General features: G+C 44.0%; 1 protein-coding gene and 1 long non-coding RNA gene across 3 annotated transcripts in view; one reads left to right on the top strand and one right to left on the bottom strand.

Moving 5' to 3' along the window:
* Positions 1–10965, top strand: part of LOC126953925 (uncharacterized) — a 153038-nt gene that overhangs the window by 4036 nt on the left and 138037 nt on the right. Inside the window, exon 2 of one of the 2 annotated variants that reach the window (XR_007725410.1) lies at positions 6004–6104. The exons of the other annotated variant lie outside the window; for it this stretch is intronic. This is a non-coding gene — a long non-coding RNA (uncharacterized LOC126953925). The remainder of the gene's footprint in view (positions 1–6003; positions 6105–10965) is intronic. 2 annotated transcript variants of the gene reach the window in all.
* The window catches only part of LY86 (lymphocyte antigen 86), a 60533-nt gene that overhangs the window by 30421 nt on the left and 19147 nt on the right, over positions 1–10965 (bottom strand). The window lies entirely within an intron of this gene.

Raw genomic sequence — 10965 nt, 5'->3', positions numbered from 1 at the left:
CAGCATCTGTTTTGCATACTAAGGGCAGCAACAATCAAATCTCTCCTAGAAAGGTTTTCTTGGACATTCATGGAGTAAAATAGAGTTGGATAAACAAGCTGGGTTTAGAGTGAGCAGCATTTGAACAGATCTCAGCTCCAAAGGTATTTTTGTGCCTTCCACCCTCCATTAGTGGCCTAGGCTGGGCTAGACCTGGGCAGCTGTCGAGGGGAGGACAACCTTGTCGGGATGTCTTCTATTAACAGCTAGCAGTAGGCTTTCAAATGGAATCAGTAGGAAGAAGACAAAATCCAATGACACAGACTCTGGGAGTGAAATTCCTCAGCAGAGGATGGTGGGGGCCTGGGTACACTCCACTGGACCAATCCTCGATTTGACTTCAGGCAGCGGGAAAGCTTGGATGTGTGTGTCTAAGTCCTGGAGTCCATGGATGTAGCTCCGCCCCCTGTGGCCTCTGCGTTGCTGGCTGGGTAGTTTGAGGCATAGAGGAGGGCCCAACTCTTATGCAGCTAGTTCCATTTTCTATATTCTAGCTCTACTTGAGGTTTTTCTTTAGCTTTATATTTTGAAATAATTATATTTTCACAGGAAGTTGCAAAAAGATACAGAGAGGTCTCATATATCTTTCCGCATCTTCCCCCATGGTAAGATCTTACATGGAGGGCAATACCCAAACTGGGACATTGACACTGGTACAATCCACAAAGTTTATTCAGATGTCAACAGTTTAGCAATCGTCTGTGTGTGTGTATACAAGTGTGTGTGCCTATTTTTTACAGTTCTATTGCTTGGGTTTAAAATGGTTAGAAATTGGTCTTCCTCCTCTCAGGGGAGGGTAGAATTCTTACAGCAGAGTCACTGTGGAAAGGAGCTGACTCCCCTCCAACCTCACTTGTACCAGCCTTCCACATACTCACAGCCAAGTGCAACCCCAAGATTGCAATGTCCTTCCTGCTTTGTAAAGGTAGCCTTTCTCCCTCTCCCTTTATCCTATGCTCTTCTCTTCTCTCTTCCTGTCCCTCATTCTCTCTCTCTCCCTCTTTCTCTTTTTCTTCTTATATCAGTACTGAGATCTGGCTACCATCCTGAGATTAAGAACACTGATTTTTCTTCAAACACATCTTAACCTTCATGGCTCATTCCCTGTGGCCCACATTACTCTAAGAGCTGGTATTGCTTCCTGCATGTGCTATTGGCAGAACACAGGCTGGCCCCAGGAGAATGTTAAGTATTACAAGCATGCTTCCGATAGAGGCACGACCTGGGGAGGGAGAAAGGGCATAGAGGGCCCAGGAGACCTTACCAGTCACACACAGCTTAGCTGCACTGGCAGGACTGCCTCTCACAAACAGTTTATGGAAGGAAGGAAAAATTGGGTTAACAGAATGTGAGTAAAGCTGGTCTGCTTCTGAATGCTCAATAAAATAGTACTGGATGGTTGTTTAATAATGGGGGGTGTGTTAGGGTTCTCTAGAAAAACAGAACCACTTGGCACTGGAGACTGAGTGTCTGAGTGTGGTTGAACTGCTAGTTCCGGGTCAAATGGTAGCAGATATTCCTCTGCATCTTTCAGAATTCTTCCCAAATGTAACAAAATAACAAACAGACCTTGCTTTTGATTTCTTTTTTTTAGGTTGGCTGATGGCCAATTCTGCCAGCTTGTGTTCTGTTTATCATACAGATCTAGCTGGGCACAGATCTGGAAGTCTGTCTTCTTTCAAGGCTGTACTTTTACTAGAGTGTCTTAATTTTCTTGGCGAATTCATAGGATGACATTCAAGGGTCACTGTAGACCTTTACAGGAGGATGATGCATAAGGCTTCAGTAAAATCGCATTGCTGGAAATCCATTAGCAGCACAACGCAAAATTAACTTTCTTCTTTTCTGTCCTTAATGCCACTGTGTTCCCTCCGCCTCCTCCCCTCATACTCCCTCCCACCTTTGTGGAAAAAGCAATAACTTACAATGTGGTAAGTGCATTCTAGCTGTGTTTTTCTATTATGTCCTGATCTCTTCTTTTTTTCTACCTGCCAAATCTTATTACTGTAGCACAGCAAGGCTCCCCAGTGGGTCATTATTTCAAATAATAGTAGTTCCACTCCCATTTGACTCTCTTTGGCCAGCATTTCCTCGGGAATTGACTCACACATTCAAGTCAACTGGCTTCTTGTTTCTTCATCTCAGATATGTAAACAGTGTGTTCAAAATACTTAAACATGTTTCTTGCTTTCAAATGCAACAAAAATAAAATTAACACGATCACAATGGAATATCGACTATTTGTGATATAAGATGGTAAAAACTGCAACATCCTGCCAGCTGCCTGGCAACCTTGGTGAATGTGTTTTTGAGTGAGATGGTATGTTGGGGCTGCTAAACTCAAAATTCTGGATCCATAGCTTGTCTGCTTTTAATTGCAAAAAAAAAAAAATTGAATTCATAATAAGCCTTTTTATTGACAGAAAAGGAGTAGGAATCTTGCATGGCCCCTCTGGCCTCTAAGTTCCACTTTCCCAGAATAACCTAAGTTTGGCTTCCATCAGCATAGGAGGAGATGGCTTTTCTATCATGATATAAATATGACAGACCATAAGAGATGAGTGGCAATGAAGACAGTCTTCTGCCCAAAATATCTTGCCAAATGTCTTGATGAAAATAATGACCTAATTGAGGCAGTTTTGTCTGATCTTTACATCTTAGGAGTAGATCAACAATGCACTGGTCGGGCATGGTGGCTCACACCTGTAATCCCAGCACTTTGGGAGGCCGAGGCAGGTGGATCACCTGAGGTGAGGAGTTCAAGACCAGCCTGGCCAACATGGTGAAACCCCATCCCTATTAAAAATACAAAAATTAGTCGGGTGTGGTGGCACGTGTCTGTAGCCCCAGCTATTCAGAAGGCTGAGGCAGGAGAAACGCTTGAACCCAGGAGGCGGAGGTTGCAGTGAGCTGAGATCACACCACTGCACTCCAACCTGAGTGACAGAGTGAGACTCCGTCTCAAAAAAACAAACAAAAAAACAAAAAACAAAAAAACAAAAAAAACACAAATGCACTAAGTGCAAAATTTTATTGTGTGTTACCAAGAGGGTGCCATGGTGCCACATAGCATAAGATCCTAACACGAAGGTGAGAGGAAACTGGAACCTGTCTTATGGGTGAGAAACAGTGCACCTTAGTGGCTGGAAGATGCGATAGGAAGAGCAACTTGGCTCATCATTCATTACCCTGTAATAGGAAGGGGATTAGGTCTTGGGGATAGAAAGACAAATCAGAACTGCTTCTGGTATCATCGTATTTATAATATTTCCATCATCTGATTATGATAGCACACTACTGAATAATAAACTCAACAAAAGATGCATGTATACTCTATACTCTAAATCTCTCATTTATAGTCAACACAACACATTATAGTCTCATTATAGTCAACATTTTATAGTCTTCTGTAGGCAAGGCATGTTTCCCATGGATTCACTTTATACTATCTTGCCTGGCCTCTCTTCATTTTAAACACCATCTTAATAACAGTGTCACTATTCTTTCTTACAATATGTTTATTAACTGTCTAATATGTGCTGGACACTGTGCTAGCTGTGGTGGAACCGAGGTGGAAAGGGAGCATTTTGACCAGACCAGTTCACCCAAAGCCCTACTATTGGTTAAGTAGTGACCAGATTACTAGAGCTCCCTCAAGTCTAGAAGCATCAGGGGAACTTGCCTCTTCGGCTTGGTGTTGGTAATCGTTTAACTTTCTGTTACTAATTTGGAGGCAGTCCGCGTGGGATAGAAAAGTGGATAAATGCTAGTCTGTTCTCTTTTTACAATGGAAGATTAGACTTTAGCACATGCTTCTCCACTGCCAATGTGGATTTCACCAGCAGGCAGACTCCTTCTAAGGGAGAGCCTGGCTTAGAGACAGCGGGAACCATGGCACTGGTGACACCCACACAACCAGGATACACCTGTTGTATTTAATGTCTGCAGTTCTTACAAATTTGTCTGTCTCTTGACAGTCTTGACAGGGGACATAAACAGGGCCAGATGCATAGGGTGGTTTACTTGACTGTACAGCTACAAAGATGATCCCTGGGACTTTTCTTGACATGCTGCAAATGCTGAAAAGGAATTCCCTTCTGCTTCTAGAAGTCATGAACTAGATATGATTTAAAAGAAAAAGCTAAGGTGTTTGTTGTCCTTGGCATTGGATGTTGTGGAATATGATGGTTGGGTGAGCAGGAACTGACAAACTGTCTGGGAGGTAACAGCTGAGGCCAGCCTAGTCTTTGTTCATTGATGGTGCTGGATTTGAACCAAACATACCAGGAGGTCCTCAAATGTTATTTGAATTGTTCTCATTAGCCTTGAGAGTGACCAGGACATGGGGTGCTAGTTAACATCCCTGTTTGCTAAGGAAGAGACTGAGATTTCAGGCAAGGAAGTGACTTCCTCTCATCTCCAGACTCAGCCTCCAGGGCCCTGAGCACTGCACCCTGGTTCCTGTGCGGGTCTCGCCCTGGAGCAGGTGAGCGAGGCAGACAAACGACAGAAGCAGAGCTTTAGATGGAGGCGAAATGAGTCCAGACATGTGTGCCGGGACCTGGTCCTCTTAGGATTCAAGTTGCTTACAGAGAGGGACAAGACCCAACAAGCTTCCCAATTTTGATAAAATTCTTCACTGTGATTGTGCAGGTCACTGTCAGTCAGCGAAGGTGCTGCTTTTCTCAACCCAAAGGAAACTGGGATAGAGGAAAATGCTTTGGAAGTTTTTTTTATTAGGAATTAAGAAAAACAATGCATGTAAAGCATCTTGGCCCAGTGTTAGGCACATAACAGACAGTTAATAATTGGGCAAAAGGAGGATGGAGTCCATTAGAAAGAAGATATTACAATACTGACTATTCTCATTACAGTTGCAGAAAATGAAACCAACTTTTTTTTTTAAACATTTTTCTTTTTAATGTAAGAACACCCTAGGTTTAAAATAATTTAGTTAAGTTCATATATCTTTTTTGTATTATTATTTTTCTTTTGAAATAGGGTTTGGTTCTGCTGTCCAGGCTGGTATCAAACTCCTGTATTCAAGCGATCCTCCTACCTCAGCCTCCCAAACTGCTAGGACTACAGATGTGATCCACTGTGCCCAGCACTTTTTTTTTGTTTTTTTGTTTTTTTTTGAGACAGAATCTCACTGTCACCCAGGCTGGAGTGCAATGGCACAATCTTGGCTCACTGCAACCTCCCAAGCTCGAGGGGTTCTCATGCCGCAGCCTCCCCAGTAGCTGGGATTACAGGTGTGTGCCACCACAGTGGGCTAATTTTTGTATTTTTAGTAGAGATGGGGTTTCACCATGTTGGCCAGACTGGTCTTGAACTCCTGACCTCAAGTGATCCACCCGTTTTGGCCTCCCAAAGTGCTGGGATTACAGGTGTGAGCCACTACACCTGGCCTTCAGCCCAGCTTTAAGTTAAATAGACATTTCTGAGATGAAACCTAGATGCCACCTGGGGCGTCCCAGCCCTTAAGATTAAACAGGATTGGTGGAACATAATCTCATGGCTGGGATGCTCTTTGCTGATGGTTCTCAATGTGGCTGCACATTGAAATCACTAGGAGAGTGCTGTGAAAATACCCATGCCCGAGTTCCACCCCAGACAGTCTGATTTAATAAGTCTGGGTGCTGCCTGCTTTTTAAATGCTACCCAGGTGATTCTATTGCCCTGCCTAGTTTGAAACCCACTGTTAAAAGCCACACCAAGTTTTTTGGTCATTTCCTGGTACATGATCTTAAACGTGAGACCCTACGTCTACCGTGTATCACTCAGGCTCAAAGTTTAACCCCTTCATAGACGTCCTAAGAAATCTCCTTACAAACCATTTCACAAGGTGTACAGAATTTATGAAGCGTTAGGAGGCAGCCCCCTCCGCTTAGCCCCTTATGACCTGGTGAGATGCTCCGGCCTCTCCCTCTTTTTTCACGTCTCTGGCTCCTGTCTCTACAGGACACCATGTTTGTCCTGGCTCAGTCCTGAGGAGTTGGAACCTTGGCAGTTACCCAAGCTCCTCTCAAGAATTCTTTCAAGAAAGGCACGGCTCTGCTGAGGTAGGATTCCTGCAACAGCCCCTAAAAGCATATTTTTTCTGTTTCATTTCCTGAGCATTGACTCTCTGCCAAACACGATCTTAGGCATGAAAAGATTTGAGATGAGAGTTCAGGGACGAAGAGAACAAAGCTGACGAGATGAGCAAGGAGAGCTAGCGGAGGATGGGGAGCATGAGACAGGACACGCCTGCAAAAAACTCCCAATGTGGAGAAGAACGTGGAAGAACAGCAGAGCTTGGCAGCTGTGAGTGGGCGGCGTGGGGCTGGGAGAGCCAAGACCAGAGAGCCCGGGATGCGCAGGAGTCCTGGGCTGCCTGCAGGCTCGCGGGAGCTCTGTGCTGGGCGGAGAGAATGATTTGAAGATGGGAATGCAAGCACGCACTCAAATTAAAAAAAAAAAAAAAAAAGAGTTGTGATTATAAATAAAAGGCATTTGGCGTCAATGAAGGAACTACTTAAGAGATCAGCAGCATCTTTTACAGCCGAATAAGCTTTACCTCCCTGTACGGTCTGTGTTTGTAAGGCAGTCACCGTTCACGCTCTCAGGAATTTTGGGTGTGGTTCTTCCATGACTGTGACTTGGGCGGATTGTGTGGTGTTGTGTGTGTTTCGTGACTCTCCATAAGCCGCCATGACTTTTGGAGATGGAAAGTCAACTCATCCATTTTCTTTGTTTTCCTAAACACTGATTTTCTTCTGGACAGGCTGCCTGTGTTCCTGAACAGGGGCACCAATACAGGCTATAAAGAACAACTTATTCTTTTAGGGGAGAGAAGTAGAGGGTTCTAAGGAATAAACTCTGTGAAAAATATCTCCATAAGAATTTGATAATGCGCTAAAAATTCCCTTCACTAATCCTGAATTCCCTGCTCTAGCATCACCTTGCTTGGTTCGTTGCACTGCACTGTGCAAGCCGGTTAAGTGTTCGAGGAGTGAATGAAGGAAGGCGGATAAACCATCAGGCAGGGAAAGTGAAGGGGCCGTATCACCCTAGCAGTCGTTGAACTGATTTTGGACACAATCAGCTTGCTCTTGGATCTCCTCAAATGTTTTGGTAACACATTGGCCTTTTAATAAATCTTAACTTCAATTTGCCCTCTCCTAATACAAGAGGCGATAAAGATTATTTTCATCTTCATAGTGTTCAGTACTCAGAGTTAGAAGGGTAAATATCCCTCCAATTAGACTGATTGGGACACGTGCTTGAAGTCAGAGCAGCTAGCAGAATACAGCAGCAATTTGATTTTTCCTATTTTTGGTAGGTGCAGAGAAAATGGAAGGAGAGATGCTACTTCGACAGGAGAGACAAAAGCCCTGCTATTTGTTTATTGGTCCGATTGTAAAGCTTTTTGAGCCTCTGCTGTTTGCTAGGCACCATGCTAGATGTGGGATACGAAGATCACTTAGTCTTAGGCATAGCCCCTGACTTTCAGGAGAAAGAGGTAGTAAACACACGACCCGCACGCAGCCTAGCCACAAGGTGCAGTGAGAGAACAGGGAGGCACCAGTGTGCTAGCGCTTTGCCTTGGAAGCGCTTTTGTGACCATTCATCTTAAGTATATTCCTATATATTTCCAAATATTTCCAGTAATTACAGATGGGTGTAAAACAGTGGTCACTTCTATAGCTCTTTCCATAGCAGGTGCTGTTCTAAGCCCTACATGTGTATTAGCTGAAATCCTCACAAAAGCCTTAAGAGAGATGCTGTTAACATCTGTGTTTTAGAATTGAGGAAACTGAGGCAGAGATGGTTTATGGAAAGTGTGCAGGTTGCAAACCTTGTACGGGGCTGGAGTAGGAGCCTGTGTATGTAGACTCTTTTCTACCAACTCAGGCACAGAGAACAACAGATACAAAAAGTCTCAGGTCCCAAAGTCTGTGTATTCTGGTCAACAAAACTCTTCATAAAATCAAGCCAGTTGTGCTTTTGTGAGCTTCATCTTGAATCACATAAATGCAATCAGTCCAGCTTCTTTCTTTGAAAGGCTGGAGGTGGGAGGTGGCTGGTGTTTGCTCAGACACGGACAGACCTTAAAGGTCCTAGAATCACCCCTGGAAGGATAGTGGAAAAACGAGATAATTTTCTTTTCCTCTATTGCTTTAAGTGGTATCAGAAAGGTAGATTTCTGTCATCTTCCTATATATTTTCAAAGAAGGAGCCTTCCTTGGCAAAATACAAGTTTCTGTGGCTGCTGGCGTCAGAAAGAGTTTCCACCATCATCACAGGCCTTCATCTTGCAGGTAAGCTCAGACATGCTCACCCTCTTACTGACGTTGCTGAGCATTGCTCATGATGTGGAATAGAATTTCTACATCATCCATGCCCATAGTGTGACATCAAAACCAGCATGTCCTTTGCAGCCCTTAAATACACACATGAGAATGCACACACACAGACACACACACACCCCACAAAACAAAACCGCAGCCCTGCCTTGCTTTTGCCTTCTAGCTTGACCATTTTAGGGCAACCTGTCTTGGTGTGTTCCCAGGGACCAGAAGCTTCTGTGTAACTTAGGCAGTAAATCAGGGTGTCAGCTAGCACTCACCTTGTCCCCCTAAGCTTCCATTTCCTCACTTGTAAAAGGAGGAACTGAGTACTATTTTAGGCTCCATGCTTCCTTCCTGTACCAGGCTTCTCAGATGCCCCAGAGGCCAGGGCAGTGGAGCCCAGACTCTGGGGGCCCGGGGCCTGCACTGTGGGTCATAAAGGCAGAGGGAGATGCACAGCCTCAGGCTCAAGAGCTTCAGGCCATTATTTTAAAATAAAATCTTTTTATCTTGAAATAATGATAGACCTAGGAAGCTACACAACGAGTACAGAGGTGTCCTGTGTACTTTCACCCACTTCCCTTCATGGTAATATCTTACGTAACCAAGTATCAAAACCTAGTCATTGACACTGGTGTACTCTACAGACTGTATGCAGGTTTTAGCAGTTTTCACACACACACACGTGTTTGCTCATGTAGTTCTATGCAGTTTTACTGCATGTAAGCACCACCATATAGATCCTGGCTGGGCGTGGTGGCTCATGCGTGTAATCCCAACACTTTGGGAGGCCTAGGCAAAAGGATCGCTGGAGCCCAGGAGTTCAAGACCAGCCTGAGCAACATAGGGAGACCCTGTTTCTACAAAAGTAGAGGCCAGCACCCTTCCTTGCCAGTGCAAACGTTTCTTGCAATGTTCAGGGCCCTGGAGCCAATCTTGGCCATACACAGAAACCTACAGAACAAGCATGAAATCTTTTTTTAAAAAAATTTTTTAACTTTTAAAGGACACACAATAATTATCCATATTTATGGATTTGCTTCCTAAATGCTTTCTAGTATGAGAGCAACTTAGCTTATTTTTCTCCTTGGCCTCCCTACATGTGCTAATGAGTTGTCTGTGGCTGCCTCCAATCCCCCAGCAGACCAACAGGAGGAAAAAAACTCAATTTGCACTTTTCCTAGGAAACAATCCTGTTGGCAGAGCGGACTCATAAAGCCCCTCCTTTTCTGTGTTAGCGTGCTGCCGAGGGGCCCACGTGACACTGCTTCTGAATGTGGCCTCCTGGATTTAAGGTGGAGGAGGGCCTCAACCGAGAGGCCCTCGAAGGAAGAGAAACCGTGTAAGGAAGTGCATAGAGAATAAGAGACCCCGTGACTCCAGGGTGTGGAATCCCAGGCTTCCTTCCTAAAGATGCCATGGAGCTTCCCCAAGAAGGCAGAGTGGATACCCAGCGGGAGTTCCCACCCAGATGTCTTGAACTGGAACCAGGGAAGTCAAATTCTACATTCCCAAAGCCAATTCGCCATTTCTTTCTGCATCTCTTACGTCAATGAGATGAAGCCAGAACGGGTCTGCTGGATGCCAGAAATCTGCAATAGAGCTCTCCTGGATAGGAAGGAGGGAGGTGCTTCTACGGGAAACCCTGAATTTGCTTGTACTTTATCTTCATGTAACACAGACCATCCGGGAATAGGATCCCGGGACCATGAATAATGTGAGATTACAAGCTCTTACAGGTGGATGCTGGAGGGGAAAAGCAGAACTGCCATTGGCTTGGTCTCTCTGCCAGCAAAATAAATTCCTGACCAAGGGAAGGACTCATTTTTCTGCCTCCAGAATCAACACACCCTAGCATTCCCTTCCTGATTAGAGGAATAAAAAATACTTCTGCTAAAGATATAAAAAGAATTACATTGAAAGATAGCAAGTTGCCACGAAAAATAAGACAGGAAATTGGATTTCAGATGAATAAAGGAGACGAGTGCACCCGTTGAACAATCACAGCCTTCCCCCGCAGACCTGCACACAAGTTAAACACCACGTGTGAGTTTCTTCTGCTTCACAGCAAAGTTTAAAGGCCCTGGCTCAACACTGTGCCGTTCTCTGTAACACCATTGCTGTAACCATTTGGATATTGTTCAGCCTTTTTTTGCCATCTGTTCATGTGTCTTCAGAACATAACATTTAAAAACTGTTAGTGTGCATGGAAATATTACTAGACAAAACTGATACAACTAGAGCAATTAGTCTAAATACCTTTGCCTAGGCTTAAGCTGCTGAAAACTGGAGAAAGAAAGAAAGTACTGGGCTGGTAAACATTTTCTAACACAGGAGACATAAATAATGGATATTCATAAGTTTGTAATTGCAAAAAAGTGGAAATAACCTAAATTTTTATCAAAAGGAGGAGGGACACAATTGTAGTCGATACATATAATGATGTAATGTACCTCCATGAAAATGAATTAACTAAAGCAATGCATGCTAGCTATCTCTTGAAATAATGTAATAAATTAGTCTCCAAATAAATTGCTAATTCAACTTTCATTAGTTCCAGTAATTTGTAGGTCAGCTTTTTCTGTGTAGA

The sequence above is a fragment of the Macaca thibetana genome, chromosome 4 (genome assembly GCF_024542745.1).
Source record: "Macaca thibetana thibetana isolate TM-01 chromosome 4, ASM2454274v1, whole genome shotgun sequence".
NCBI classification, from domain to species: domain Eukaryota; kingdom Metazoa; phylum Chordata; class Mammalia; order Primates; family Cercopithecidae; genus Macaca; species Macaca thibetana.
The sequence above is the reverse complement of the archived record's forward strand: the minus strand, read 5'-3'. Positions and strand labels throughout refer to the sequence as shown.